Source organism: Heterodontus francisci, chromosome 18 (assembly GCF_036365525.1).
Source record: "Heterodontus francisci isolate sHetFra1 chromosome 18, sHetFra1.hap1, whole genome shotgun sequence".
Taxonomy (NCBI): Eukaryota; Metazoa; Chordata; class Chondrichthyes; order Heterodontiformes; family Heterodontidae; genus Heterodontus; species Heterodontus francisci.
In genome coordinates, this window is record NC_090388.1 from 31,416,361 (window position 1) to 31,431,052 (window position 14,692).

At 42.8% G+C, this 14,692-nt stretch overlaps 1 protein-coding gene across 1 annotated transcript in view; it reads right to left on the minus strand.

Annotated features, from left to right (window-relative positions):
- Positions 1-14,692, minus strand: part of grip1 (glutamate receptor interacting protein 1) — a 434,653-nt gene that overhangs the window by 309,837 nt on the left and 110,124 nt on the right. The window lies entirely within an intron of this gene.

A 14,692-nucleotide genomic window follows, 5' to 3' on the forward strand; every position in this document is an offset into this window, starting at 1 on the left:
TAACCTAGTAGCAGCCAACACATAGGAATTCAAAGTGTGCAAAGATTAAGAGTATGACCCTTTTGGCTTGTCCAAGAGCTCTGCCATGAAGTGGAAGAATACCAGTTGACGTCTGCAATTCCAACGAGAAGAGCTCAGTCTTGTCTAGGTCATAAAAAGGGTAAAGAAATAATCCCTCCACATCACCCCAGACCCATTTTCTTCCCTCATCTCCTTAAGTCATTAATTTATGATGAGATAAGCTACCAGAAAAGCTGCCCTTTTGCAATTGGCATAAGTAGCCATTCTTTGTGTGTAGCTCAGCAGTACTGGCTGTCAGGCCTTTTGACTACCATGCCTGATCACTTCATTACCGATGTGCAGTAAACAATAGGGTTTCACTTGGTCATTAGAAATGTTACCCTGGTTTATTTGACTGTTTCCTTATCTGAGCCACCACTGCCTTAGCTACCTTAGTGTGGACTGGGTTTAAAGCATGCCCTTTAATTTGTGGGTAAGGCACCTCAAGCCACCCTCTCACATTCCAACTATGGGTTCAAAAGTGACACTGGTAAAAGTCACACAGCAGATCCCTGACAAGAGCTGGTGCAGGGCGCAATGATTTTAAAATGTGTAAGAAAATTACTTAAAACATAGAGGGAGAATTAAAAACAAATTCAAGGAAGTAATCTTGCAAAAAACACAATCCATCAAATAAAATGCAACAAACTTAAATGCAGCAAAATAACCTAATGTTCATATGCCATTTCAATAACATTGCAACTTTCAAGAGGTTTTTTCTAAATTTTGACAACTCCTGAGAATATTTGAATTAATGCTTAGGATAGTCTAATTAAATTATGATCAAGAAAAATGGGACCCATCAAGTCAAATCTACGTTACACCCCTTATTTACTTTCCTCGCTAGTATGCAACTGTATAATGGTTTCAGGGCTTCAGTTCAAAAAAAAATGAACAGCAAATCTTACTTGAGGAGCTAATTAAGAGAAACAGTACAGAATAGCCACGATAGGCAATGCAAACCATTTAGAACTTTAAAAATATCAAAGAACTTTATGCCAGTATATAACAGCACCAATTATTGCCTTTCTGAAAACGTTTCCATGGTGCATTTTATAAAATTTAATGGCCTACTCCTGCTTCTCATTATGTGTCACTGAATTCAGAATGTGTTTCCGTCATTTCATGAAAAAGGAAGTGCCTCAAAAAGTGAAAAAAAAACGAATGTACACTGAACCATCTTGGTTGTGTTCAATTAAGTTACTTTCAGTACTTGACACTTTCAGCTAAAGAATTAATAGACTTGAAAGAAAACATACTCAGCAGATCCAATTGAGTAATTTCAATTTGTACTTGGATCACAGGCAAAGGCTGTGATGTATACAGCTGGACAGGATAACACATTAACACATACTGCCTTTACAGTCACAGGAGCATTAGCTCGTTTTGTTTTCCTGTCCTTGCAGCTACTTGCCGCTAGATGTCTTCTTCAACCAGAAGGCTAGCCTGACCAGGCTGTGTAGACTTCTCCACTTCTGCTGTCAAATTAGTTAATGACACATTTTGATTGACTGTCAGTAGAATGTTTGAGAGTCACAGAGTCATTTACAGCATAGGAGGTCATTCGGCCCATCATGTCCATGCCGGTTCTCCTCGGAGCAATCCAGTCAGTCCCACTCCCCCGCTCGATCCCCATAGCCCTGCAAGTCCATTTCCTTCTAGTGTCCATCCAATTCCCTTTTGAAATCATTGATTATCTTCACTTCCACCATCCTTGTAGGCAGCGAGTTCCAGGTCATTACTACTTGTTCCGTAAAAAAGTTCCTCCTTACATTCACTCTTGTCCAAAACCTTCAATCTCTGTCCCCTAGTCCTTGTACCATCAGTAAAGGAAGCTAAGGTTAGCATATTTAGACAAAAACTTCCTTCCCTTCTTCGTTATATGCCCGTGTCTTCCTCTTTCTCACCTGCTGCCATTTCTCTTTGCATCGATGACACCACCCCACCCTCCTTGCTTGTCTCCCCCATCTTTCATTCTCTTTGCTTTCCTTCTCCAACTCCTGCGTCTGTCTGCTGCTATCTATGCCTGTGTCTCTGTGTCAACAGATCCCCCACCGTCTGTCGTTCTATGTCTGCCTTTTGCATTGGTCTAAAATCATATCTCTCTGCCCTCCTCCTCCATACTCACTTCTCCTGCATTCTGATCCCTTCTGCCCATGTAGCTGGGGTTAGTATTAAAGTAATAGTGCTAGGAAGGTTTGAGAGGCTGATGGGGGTTGCCACTGGTCAAAAGGAGTTGGGTCAGATAAGGTAGCAGGGACAGAAAGGGTTAAGTTTAGCATAGGAGGGTACCATAATGGAGCGAAGCTGGGACGACAGCACTGAAGCCGAAGGGAACACCAATGGGAAAAAGGAGCAGGGCTGGGACTTCAACCAGGGGTAGAAGAAGCAGGGCTGACAGAGCAGTCTGGAAATACACAATTTGGAAAAAAAAGTAAAAGCACAAGAAAATCAAATCTAGCAGACCAATACCAACAGGGTTACTAGTGCTGCTTGGAACTCGTATCAGAACAAGAGTAAGGAACATTATAGGAATGCCAGAACACTAATTGCATTGCTATTCAACTGCTTACATAGGAAAACAATTATATTTGATGACAGGCAATCTTAATGTTGACATAACAAGCATGACCCCAAGAATTGAAACAAAAAATGTTTGAGTTTAATGAAAAAGGAAATATAGGATTTTATAATGGAATACTGTGAATCTCCTCTGATGTCGTAAACAGTGTGTTGGAATCCGCAGTGAGACTGGTGCAGGAATGTCTGCAGACCATTATCTGAAGCGATGACTTGCTAAATGAATTGTTAGGTGCTATGGCTTTGGATTCAAAGCTTTTTTTTTTTGAGACAATCATTTACTGGAAAATGAAACTAAAAACTTCAGAGCTCTGGGAAGACCAAACGGATCCTATACAGTTTAGAGCACAGGTCACAGAGTCATGTGAGAGGTGTGACCAGGACTATTCAAGGCTGAGATTACAGATCAGCAGAACTGAAACATTCTGCTTTGTGTGTGTGTGTGTGGGGAAGATGACAGCAGGCAAATGTTTTTAAAACGACAGGCTGCAGGCTGAGGAGATCAGACTCAGAGCTGACCAGTGGCAAAGATGACTCACGGCAGCTGTTTTCAGTGACTTAAAGAGTTATCAGTGGAGTCACACTATCAAGACTGTTGTGGACGAGGCAGAGGTTGTTCAAGAGGTAACAAGGCTGAACCCTTAAAGGGAAGAATGTACTACTGGTTATCGACGGGACATTATTGCTTCCTTATCCGCATCCTGGAGGAGAGTTAGAAAACTACCTGAGAAAGTTCCTGATTTTGAAGAACTTTGTGACAGTTCATAGCCATCTTGCTGATGGGACTGCTCAGAAGAACTGAGAATTATTTTTATTGTATCTGATTGTTAACGTGCAACCTTTAAGATACATATATCAATTGTGATTTAACTGGTAGTTCATTTTTAAGTTTTGCTGGTTTTGGTTCGAGTGTTAAAGTAAAATTTATCAAAAAAGTGAAATCTTGTCCATTTGTTTTTGTTTCCTAAATTGGGGTCAGTTGGAGGATTTGATTCCTTTGTTGGTGACCTCTAACGGGAGCATTACAGGGAGTGAAGAACGCACCAAGGCTCCTTAGACAACCCGCGACCTCTACCATCTCGAAGGACAAGAGCAGCAGATGCATGGGATCACCACCTGCAGGTTCCCGTCCAAGTCACACACCATCCTGACTTGGAACTATATCGCCGTTCCTTCACTGTCGCTGGGTCAAAATCCTGGAACTCCCTTCCCAACAGCATTGTGGGTGCACCTACCTCACATGGACTGCAGTGGTTCAAGAAGGCAGCTCACCACCACCTTCTCAAGGGCAATTCGGGATGGGCAATAAATGCTGGCATAGCCAGTGACGCCCACATCCCATGAATGAATAAAAAAAATATTCACTGTGAGCTGAGTGTGCGCACAGCTACATAGCAACCCGGAAGGTACTGTACAGGCCGCTCACAAGTTGTCCCCTTTAAGATACCGTGCATGTGCAGCCACGCAAAAAATATTCAAATGCACCACACATTCAAATGAAGAAGCTGTACAGACCAAAAAAAAAAAAAACTTTAGAGGGGACACTGATCAAGACTAAGTTTAGGAAGGGAACAGTAGCATAGTGATTATATTACTGGACTAGTAGTCCAGATCCCTGGAGTAATGATCTGGAGACAAGTGTTCAAATCCCATCACAGCAGCTGGGAAATTTAATTTCAAATCTGGAATAAAAAGCAAGTATCTGTAATGATGACCATGATTGTCATAATAAAATATCTGGTTCACTAATGCCCTTTTGGGGAAGAAAAATCTGTCGTCCTTCCCCAATCTGGCCAATATGATTCCCAGACCCAGAGCAGTGTGGTTGACTTTTAACTTCCCTCTGACATGGCTCATCAAGCCACTCATTTGTACTGAACCACTACAAAAAAGTTAAAGAATAAAACCAGGAAGACCATGACAAAGGCACAGCCAGCCCAGTCGAACCTGCAAAAATCCTCCTCACAAACATCTGTGGACCTGTGCCAGAAGTGGGAGAGCTGTCCCAGAGAATAGTCAAGCAACAGCCATACTCTCAGAATCACACCTTACAGCCAATGTCTCAGACTCGTCCATCACCCACTGGTGGGAGAGACCAAGAGGTGGCAGCACAGTGGTATACAATTGGGAGAGTGTGGCACTGGGAATCCTCAACATCGAGTCCTGTCCCCATGAAGTCTCATGGCATCAAGATCAAAAATGGGCAAGGAAACCTGCTGCTGATTATCACCTACCATCCTCCCACAGCTGATGAATCGGTACTCCTCCAATGTTCAACGACACTTGGAAGAGGCACTGAATAAAATAAAATGCACTCTTGAGTGGGGGACTTCAATATTCTTCACCAAGAGTGGTTCAGTAGTACCACCACTGACTGAGCTGGGTGAATCCAGAGAAACAAAACTGGGGAAAAACCTTCTTGACATTGCCCTCACCAATCTACCTATCACAGTTGCATCTGTCCATAGCAATATTGGAAGCAATGATCACAGCACAGTACTAGTGGAAACAAAGACCTGTCTTCACTCTGAGCACACATTCCATCCTGTGGCATGGTACAACCACAGAGCTAAATGGGATCAGATCTAGCAGCTCAAAAACCTGGATACCCATTAGACATCTGTAATTACCGGTGATCTTAATCTGCATATAGATTGGGCAAATCAAATTAGTCACAATACCGTAGAGGAGGAATTCATGGAGTGTATACGGGATGGTTTTCTGGACCAATACGTTGAGGAACCAACTAGAGAACAGGCCATCCGAGACTGGGTATTGCGTAATGAGAGAGGAATAATTGACAATCTAGTTGCGCGAGACCCCTTGGGGATGTGCAACCATAATATGATAGAATTCTTCATCAAGATGGAGAGTGACATAGTTGATTCTGAGACTAGGGTCCTGAATCTTAGTAAAAAAAAACGACAAAAGTATGAGGCGCAGGTTGGCTATGATGGATTGGGAAACGTTACTTAAAGGGACAACAGTGGAAAGACAATGGCTAACATTCAAAGAGCGCATGGATGAACTGCAACAATTGTTTAGTCCTGTCTGGCGCAAAAGTAAAATGGGAAAGGTAGCTAAGCCATGGCTTACAAGGGAAATTAGAGATAGCATTAGATCCAAGGAAGAGGCATATAAATTCACTAGAAAAAACAGCAGACCTGAGGATTGGGAGCAATTTAGAATTCAGCAAAGGAGGATCAAGGAATTGATTAAGGGGAAAATACAGTATGAGAGCAAGCTTGCGGGGAACATAAAAACTGACTGTAAAAGTTTCTAAAGGTATGTGAAGAGAAAAAGATTGGTGAAGACAAATGTAGGTCCCACAGTCAGAAACAGGGGAATTTATTATGGGGAACAAAGAAATGGCTGACCAAATACATGCATACTTTGGTTCTGTCTTCACAAAGGAGGACACAAATATCATACCAGAAATGTTGGGGAACACAGGGTTTAGTGAGAGAGAAGAACTGAAGGAAATCAGTATTAGTCAAGAAATGGTGTTGGGGAAATTGATGGGATTAAATGCCAGTAAATCCCCAGGGCCTGATGGTCTGCATCCCAGAGTACTTAAGGAAGTGGCCCCAGAAACAGTGAATGCATTGGTGGTCATCTTCCAAGATTCTATAGACTCTGGAACAGTTCCTACAGATTGGAGGGTAGCTAATATAACCCCACTATTTAAAAAGGGAGGTAGAGTGAAAACAGGGAATTATAGACCAGTCAGCCTGACGTCGGTAGTGGGGAAAATTCTAGAGTCCATTATCAAAGATTTTATAGCACGGCATTTGGAGAACAGTGGTAGAATTGGGCAGAGTCAGCATGGATTTACGAAAGGGAAATCATGCTTGACAAATCTACTAGAATTCTTCAAGGATGTGACTAGTAGAGTTGATGAGGGGGAGCCAGTGGATGTGGTTTATTTGGACTTTCAGAAGGCTTTCGACAAAGTCCCACATAAGAGATTAGTGTGCAAAATTAAACGCATGGGATCGGGGGTAGTGTATTGCGACGGATAGAAAATTGGTTGGCAGACAGGAAAGAGAGAGTAGGGATAAATGGGTCTTTATCTGAATTGCAGGCAGTGACTAGTGGGGTACCGCAGGGATCGGTGCTAGGACCCCAGCTATTCACAATATATATTAACGATTTAGATGAAGGAACTAAACTCCAACTTTGCAGATGACAAAACTGGGTGGGAGGGTGAGTTGTGAGGAGGATGCAGAGAGGCTTCAGGGTGATTTGGACAAGTTGAGTGAGTGGGCAAATGCAAAGCAGATGCAGTATAATGTGGATAAATGTGAGGTTATCCACTTTAGTAGCAAAAACAGGAAGGCAGATTATCTGAACAGCTATAAACAGAGAGGGGAATATGCAACGAGACCTGGGTGTTCTTGTTCACCAGTCACTGAAGGTAAGCATGCAGGTGCAACCTGCGGCAAAAAAGGCAAATGGTATGTTGGCCTTCATAGCGAGAGGATTCAAGTACAGGAGCAGGGGTGTCTTGCTGCAATTATACAGGGCCTTGGTGAGGCCACACCTGGAATATTGTGTGCAGTTTTGGTCTCCTTATCTGAGGAAGAATGTTCTTGCTATAGAGGGAGTGCAGCGAAGGTTTACCAGACCGATTCCTGGGATGGCGGGACTGACGTATGAGGAGAGATTGAGTCGCTTAGGATTATATTCGTTGGAGTCCAGAAGAGTGATGGGGGGGAAATCTCATAGAAACCTATAAAATTCTAACAGGACTTGACAGGGTAGATGCAGGAAGGATGTTCCTGATGGTGGGGGAGTCCAGAACCAGGGGTCATAGTCTAAGGATACAGGGTAAACCTTTCAAGACTGAGACGAGGAGAAATTTCTTCACCCAGAGAGTGGTGAACCTGTGGAACTCATTATCACAGAAAGCAGTTGAGGCCAAAACATTGTATGTTTTCAAGAAGGAGTTAGATATAGCTCTTGGATTTAAAAGGATCAAAGGATGTGGGGCGAAAGTGGGAACAGGTTACTGAGTTGGTTGATCAGCCATGATCATAATGAATGGCGGAGCAGGCTCCAAGGGCCAAATGGCCTACTCCTGCTCCTATTTTCTATGTTTCTATGTTTTAGACGCTGTGGGCCATCAGCAACAGTAGAATTATATTCCACCACAATATATAACCTCATGGCACAACATATCCCTCACTCTACCATGCCAAGGGACCAATTCTTGTTCAATGAGAAGTGCAGGAGAATATGCCATGAGTAGCACCAGGCATATCTAAAAATACCTTGCCAACCTGGTGAAGTTGCAACATGGGACTACATGCATGCTGAACAGCACAGCAGCAAACTATAGACTGTACTTAGTGATCCTACAACCAACTCTGCAGTCCTGCTATACTCAATTGTGAATAGTGGTAGACAATTAAACAACTAACAGGAGGAGGCAGTTTCATGAATATCTCTGTCCTCAATAATGACAGAGCCCAGCATGCGAGTACAAAGGACAAGACTGAAGCATTTGCAACCATCTCCAGCCAGAAGTGCCAAGTGGATGATCCATTTTGGCCTTCTCCTGAAGTCCCAGGATGACAAAAGAGATAGAGAGTAAGATGAGACAGAAAAAGTGGGTGCATGACTGATTACTAATACAAGTGAGAACCAGGCTCAATATAGCAAATTCAGAGGGGAAGTGAAAAAGAAAAATAAGAGAAACAAAGGGATAGTATGAAGAGAGACTGGAAACCAACATAAAAGGGAATCCAAAAGTCTTCTATAGACACATCAATAGTAAAATAGTGGTAAAAGGAGGAGTGGGGCCAATTAGGGACCAAAAAGGGGATCTACAAAAAAAAAGGGCTTGGCTGAGGTACTAAATGAGTACTTTGCATCTATCTTTTCCAAGGAAAATTCTGCCAAAGTCACAGTGAAAGAGGAAGTAGTTGAAATGAAAGAATGGGTAAAAATTGATAAAAGAGGAGATTTTTTTTTATTAGAACATTACAGCGCAGTACAGGCCCTTCGGCCCTCGATGTTGCGCCGACCTGTGAAACCATCTGACCTACACTATTCCATTTTCATCCATATGTCTATCCAATGACCACTTAAATGCCCTTAAAGTTGGCGAGTCTACTACTGTTGCAGCCAGGGCGTTCCACGCCCCTACTACTCTCTGAGTAAAGAAACTACCTCTGACATCTGTCCTATATCTATCACCCCTCAACTTAAAGCTATGTCCCCTCGTGTTTGCCATCACCATCCGAGGAAAAAGACTCTCACTATCCACCCCTCTGATTATCTTATATGTCTCTATTAAGTCACCTCTCCTCCTCCTTCTCTCCAACGAAAACAACCTCAAGTCCCTCAGCCTTTCCTCGTAAGACCTTCCCTCCATACCAGGCAACATCCTAGTAAATCTCCTCTGCACCCTTTCCAAAGCTTCCACATCCTTCCTATAATGTAGTGACCAGAACTGCACGCAATACTCCAGGTGCGGTCTTACCAGAGTTTTGTACAGCTGCAGCATGACCTCGTGGCTCCAAAACTCGATCCCCCTACTAATAAAAGCTAACACACCATATGCCTTCTTAACAGCCCTATTAAATCCCTGAAGGTTGCTACCCAGGTTATGTACCTGGACACCAAGATCTCTCTGTTCATCTACACTACCAAGAATCTTCCCACTAGCCCAGTACTCTGCATTCCTGTTACTCCTTCCAAAGTGAATCACCTCACACTTTTCCGCATTAAACTCCATTTGCCATCTCTCAGCCCAGCTCTGCAGCCTATCTATGTCCCTCTGTACCCTACAACATCCTTCGGCACTATCCACAACTCCACCGACCTTCGTGTCATCCGCAAATTTACTAACCCACCCTTCTACATCCTCTTCCAGGTCATTTATAAAAATGACAAACAGCAGTGGCCCCAAAACAGATCCTTGCGGTACACCACTAGTAACTAAACTCTAGGATGAACATTTGCCATCAACCACCATCCTCTGCCTTCTTTCAGCTAGCTAATTCCTGATCCAAAGCTCTAAATCACCTTCAACCCCATACTTCCGTATTTTCTGCAATAGCCTACTATTGTAGATATTAGAATGGCTGCTGTACTTAAAAGTTGATAAGTCACCAGGACCAGATGGGATGCATCCAGCGATGTTTAGGGAATTAAGGGTGGAAATTGTGGACTAAAAAATTGCAAATGCTACACCTTTGTTCAAAAAATAGGATGCAAGGATAAGCCCTGCAACTACAGGCCAGTCAGTTTAACCTCTGTGGTGGGAATGCTTTTAAAAATTATCTGGAACAAAATTAGCAGTCACTTGGACAAATGTGGATTTTTTAAGGAAAGCCAACATGGATTTGTTCAAGGCAAATCATGTTTAGCTAACTTGATTGAGTTTTTTTGCTGAGATAACAGTGAGGGTTGCTGAGGATAACACAGTTGATGTGGGTTGTACATGGATTTCCAAAAGGCATTTGATAAAGTGCCACATAACAGACTTGCCATCAAAGTTGAAGCCCATGGAAGATATGGGACACTGGAAGCATGGACACGAAGCTGGCCGAGTGACAGGAAACAGAAAGTAGTGGTGAATCGTTATTTTTGAGCCTGGAGGAAGGTGGGGGTTCCCAGGGGTCAGTATCAGGACCACTGATTTTCTTGATCTATATTAATGGCTTGGACTTGGGTGTACAAAGCACAACTTCAAAATGTGCAGATGACACAAAAGTATTGTGAACTATGAGGAGGTTAATGATAGACTTCAAGAGAACATAGACAGATTGGTGGAATGGGGGACTACATGAGATTAAATTTAATGTAAAGAAGCGTAAAGTGATATGTTTTGGTAGGATGAATGAGGAGAGGCACTATAAAATAAAGGATATAATTCTAAAGGGGATGCAGGAACAGAGAAACCTGGGGGTGTATGTGTACAAATCATTGAAGGTGGCAGGGCAGGTTGATAACGTGGTTAAAAAGGCATATGGGATCCTGGGCTTTATAAATAGAGGCATAGAGTACAAAAGCAAGGAATTTATGGTGAATCTTTATAAAACATTGGTTCAGCCTCAACTGGAGTACTGTGTCCAATTCTGGGCACTGCACTTTAGCAAGGATGTGAAGGCTTTGGAGAGGTGCAGAAAAGGTTTACGAGAATGTTTCCAGGGATGAGGGACTTCAGTTACATGGATAGACTGGAGAAGCCTGAGGGAATAGGGGATTTGATAGGGGTGTAGACAGTAGATAGATAGAAACTGTTCCTAATGGTGGATTGTTCTAGAACCAGAGGATATCAATTTAAGGTGATTGGCAAAAGGACCAATGGCAAGATGAGGAAAAACTTGTATTTTTTTTTTTTACACAGAGCAAGCGCTTAAGTTCTGGAATGCACAGTCTGAGAGTTGGTGGAGGCAGATTCAATTGTGGCTTTCAAAAGGGAATTGGATAAGCACCTGAAGAGAAAAAATTTGCAGAGTGACAGAGAAAGGGTGGGGGAGTGGTCCTAGGTGAACTGTTCTTGCAGAGAGCCAGTACAGACATGGCGGGCCGAATAACCACCTTCTGTGCTGTAACCATTTGATGATTCCCCACCATCACAAATGTCACTCAAGTCAATTTGATACACTTCAAGTGAAATCAAGAAACAGTTGAGCACACTGGAAAAAGCAAAGGCTCTGACAACATCCTGACTGTAATGCTGAAGACTTGTGATCCAAAACTAGCCATGCTTCTAGCCAAGCTGTTCCAGTACAGATACAGCACTGGTATTTACCCAACAAAATGGAAAATTGCCCAGGTATGCCCTGTCCATAAAAATCAGGATAAATCGAACCTGGTCAGTTGCCACACCATGCGGCTACTCTCAATCATCAGTGAAGTGATGGAAGATGCCATCAATAGTGCTATTGAGCAGCACTTCCTCACCTGCTCACAGATGCTCAGTTTGGGTTCTGGACCACTGGGCTCCAGACCTCATTACAGTCTTGGGCCAAACATGGACAAAAGAGCTGAATTCCAGGAGGTGACTGAGCTTGACATCAAGGCAGCAATTGACCAAGAGATATATCAAGAAGGCCTAATAAAATTGACATGAATGGGAATCAGGGGAAACTCTCAGGGGAGTCACATCCAGCACAAAGGGAGATCATTGTGGTTGTTGAAGACCAATCATCTCAGCCCCAGGACATTGCCACAGGAGTTCTTCAGGACAGTGTCCTAGGCCCAACCATCTTTAGCTGCTTCATCAATGACTTTTCCTCTGTTGTAAAGGTCAGAAGTTGAGGTGTTTGCTGATGATTGCACAGTGTTCTGCTCCATTCGCAACTCCTCAGATAATGAAGCAATCCGTGCCTGCATACAGTAAGACCTGGATAGTATCCAGGCTTGGGTTAATAAGTAGCAAGTGGCATTTGTGCCACACAAGAGCCAGGTAAAGACCAGCTCCAATAAGAGAGTCTAACCTTCTCCCTTTGATATCCAATGGACCTCCCCAGCAACATTCTGGGGCTCAACATTGATCAAAAGCTTAACTAGGCCAGCCACAGAAAAACCTGTTACAAGAGGTCAGAGGCTGGGTATTCTGAAGCAAATGATTCACCTCCTGACTCCCCAAAGCCTGTCCACCATCTACAAAGCATAAGTCAGGAGTGTGAGGGAATACTCGCTACTTGCCTGGATGAGTGCAGCTCCAACAACACTCCAGAATCTTGATGCCACCTAGGACAAAGCAGCCCGTTTGATTAGTTGTACACCACCTGAACAATTCACTCCTTGCATCATTAGTGCACCGTGGTTGCAACCTCAAATTGCACTCTAGCAATTCACCAAAGCTGCAACCTCTACCACCTAGAAGGACAAGAGCAGCAGATACATGGGAACACCACCACCTGCAAGTTCCCCTCCAAGGAACACATCATCCAGACTTGAATGACACTAAATTAGGGGGGTGGGGGGGGGGGGGGGTGGTGGGGGGTGGTGGGAAAGAGAGAAGATAGTCAACACTGAGGTGGACTGCAACAACTTGATAAACTTAATAAACTTGCAGACTGGCAAATTATTGGCAAATGAAGTTCAACACAAATAAATGTGAGGTAGTAAAGGCCTGCTCAGGTATACAATTTAAACCTGACCACATGTAACCCGAACCAGGCCCAGAGCCCTTTGGTTTTTTCCCACACCCGACCCGACTCAACTACCAGAAATTAATGACGCTTACTCTTATTTCCCTTTCCCTCCCTGACAAAAAGGCAGCACTGCCGCTGTATCCGACCCGGCCCGACCCTGAATGCCAGACTTGGAAGAGTGACCCAACCCAAGCCCGACACGTCGTCGGGTCCCATCGGGTTCGGGTTCGGGTTCAGGTAGCCATGCTCTATGAGGTAGTACATTCTGGTAGGAAGAATAGGGAGGTCACTTATGGCTTGGAAGGTGTGAGTCTCGGTGCAGTAGAGGAACGAAAGGATCTCTGAGTACAAATACACCAATCACTAAAAGTTGTGCCACAGGTTATCAAGGACATAGTGAAAGCAAACGAAACACTAGGCTTCAATTCTACAGGGACAGAATTGAAAAACAGGGAAATTACGCTAAACCTGTATTGACCTTTAGTTAGACCACAGAGTAGTGCATGCAGTTCTGGTCGCCATATTATTAAAAAAAAAAGGAGGGACTGGCGATTTACAAGGATAACAGAAATGCGTGGTTATTAAGATAAGGAAAGGATGAACAGACTGGATCACTTTTCTCTTGAAAAAAGGCTGAGGGGGTGACCTAATTGAGGTCTTCAAAATTATGAATGGTTTTGACAGAGTGGAGAAAGAGGGAATGTTTCCACTTATGGGGTAGAGCATAACTAGACGCCATCAATATAAAATAGTCACCAAGAAATCCAATAGGGAATTCAGAAGAAACTTCTTTACCCAAACAATGGTGAGAATGTGGATCTCACTACCACAGGTGGTTGAAGCGAATAGCATAGATACATTTAAGGGGAATCTAGGCAAACATATGAGGGGCAAGGGAGCAGAAGTTTATGATAGATTTAAATGAGGAAAGATGGGAAGAGGCCAGAGTGGAGTATAAACACCTGCATAGACTGGTTGGGCTGAATGACCTGTTCCTGTGCTGTATACCAATGTAATTAATCACTGTTCCTTCAGTGTTGCTGGGTCAAAATCCAAACAGCACGATGGATGCACCAAAACCACATGGACTGCAGCAGTACAAGGCAACAGCTCATCACCACCTCCTCAAGGGCAATTAAGGATGAGCTATAAAAGGGCAGTATCAATGATGATGTCCACGTCTGAAATGAGGTTAGAGAGCAAGGGATAATTGGACCAAGTCATTCAGGTGCAATTCAGTTCTAATTTCAAAGTCATATATTCTGCTCTTATTTTTATTTAATACTTTGACTTTACATTAATGTCTTGTGTTGTGCGTAATGGGAAATGGGATGATATATTGCTTGATAAAAATGGGAAGACTAAATAATATGAGAATGAGTCATTATGGAGCAATGTAGAAATATTAAAATGAATATAAGCAATTAGAAATGGGGTTGAAATTCTTCAAAGTTTTATGTAATTGTAGAGGTTTAGTAAAAAGGAGAGCAAAAATGAATTGTGAAAAATAATTACAGTAAACTATTGATGTACAACTTGCATACACTATGTAAAATAAATTGAGAAACAGATTACCTATGATCTGCACAAATCTAGGAACAAATTTGCATGTAGCGTTATGCGCACAAATATTATAAAAGTATGAAGTAAACGTAACATTTGTTTTAAGTTGGCAGTTTGTGTAGTGATTGGAATGCAAGTGGGAAGTTTGACTGATGACATTTGATGGGGGCAGAGCAGGGAATTACATTGAAGTAGTGGGGAGGTATAAAATGTTAACAGAAAAAAAAAGGATTGGAACTGAAAAATGGAAACACCAGGAATGAGAATTTTCAAATGAGAGAATGATAGCGTGATTAAAAGAAACAGAAATATCAAGAGAACAGCCAAGTTGTACTTAAAATCAAACACTTGGACTGGGAATTATATTTTTT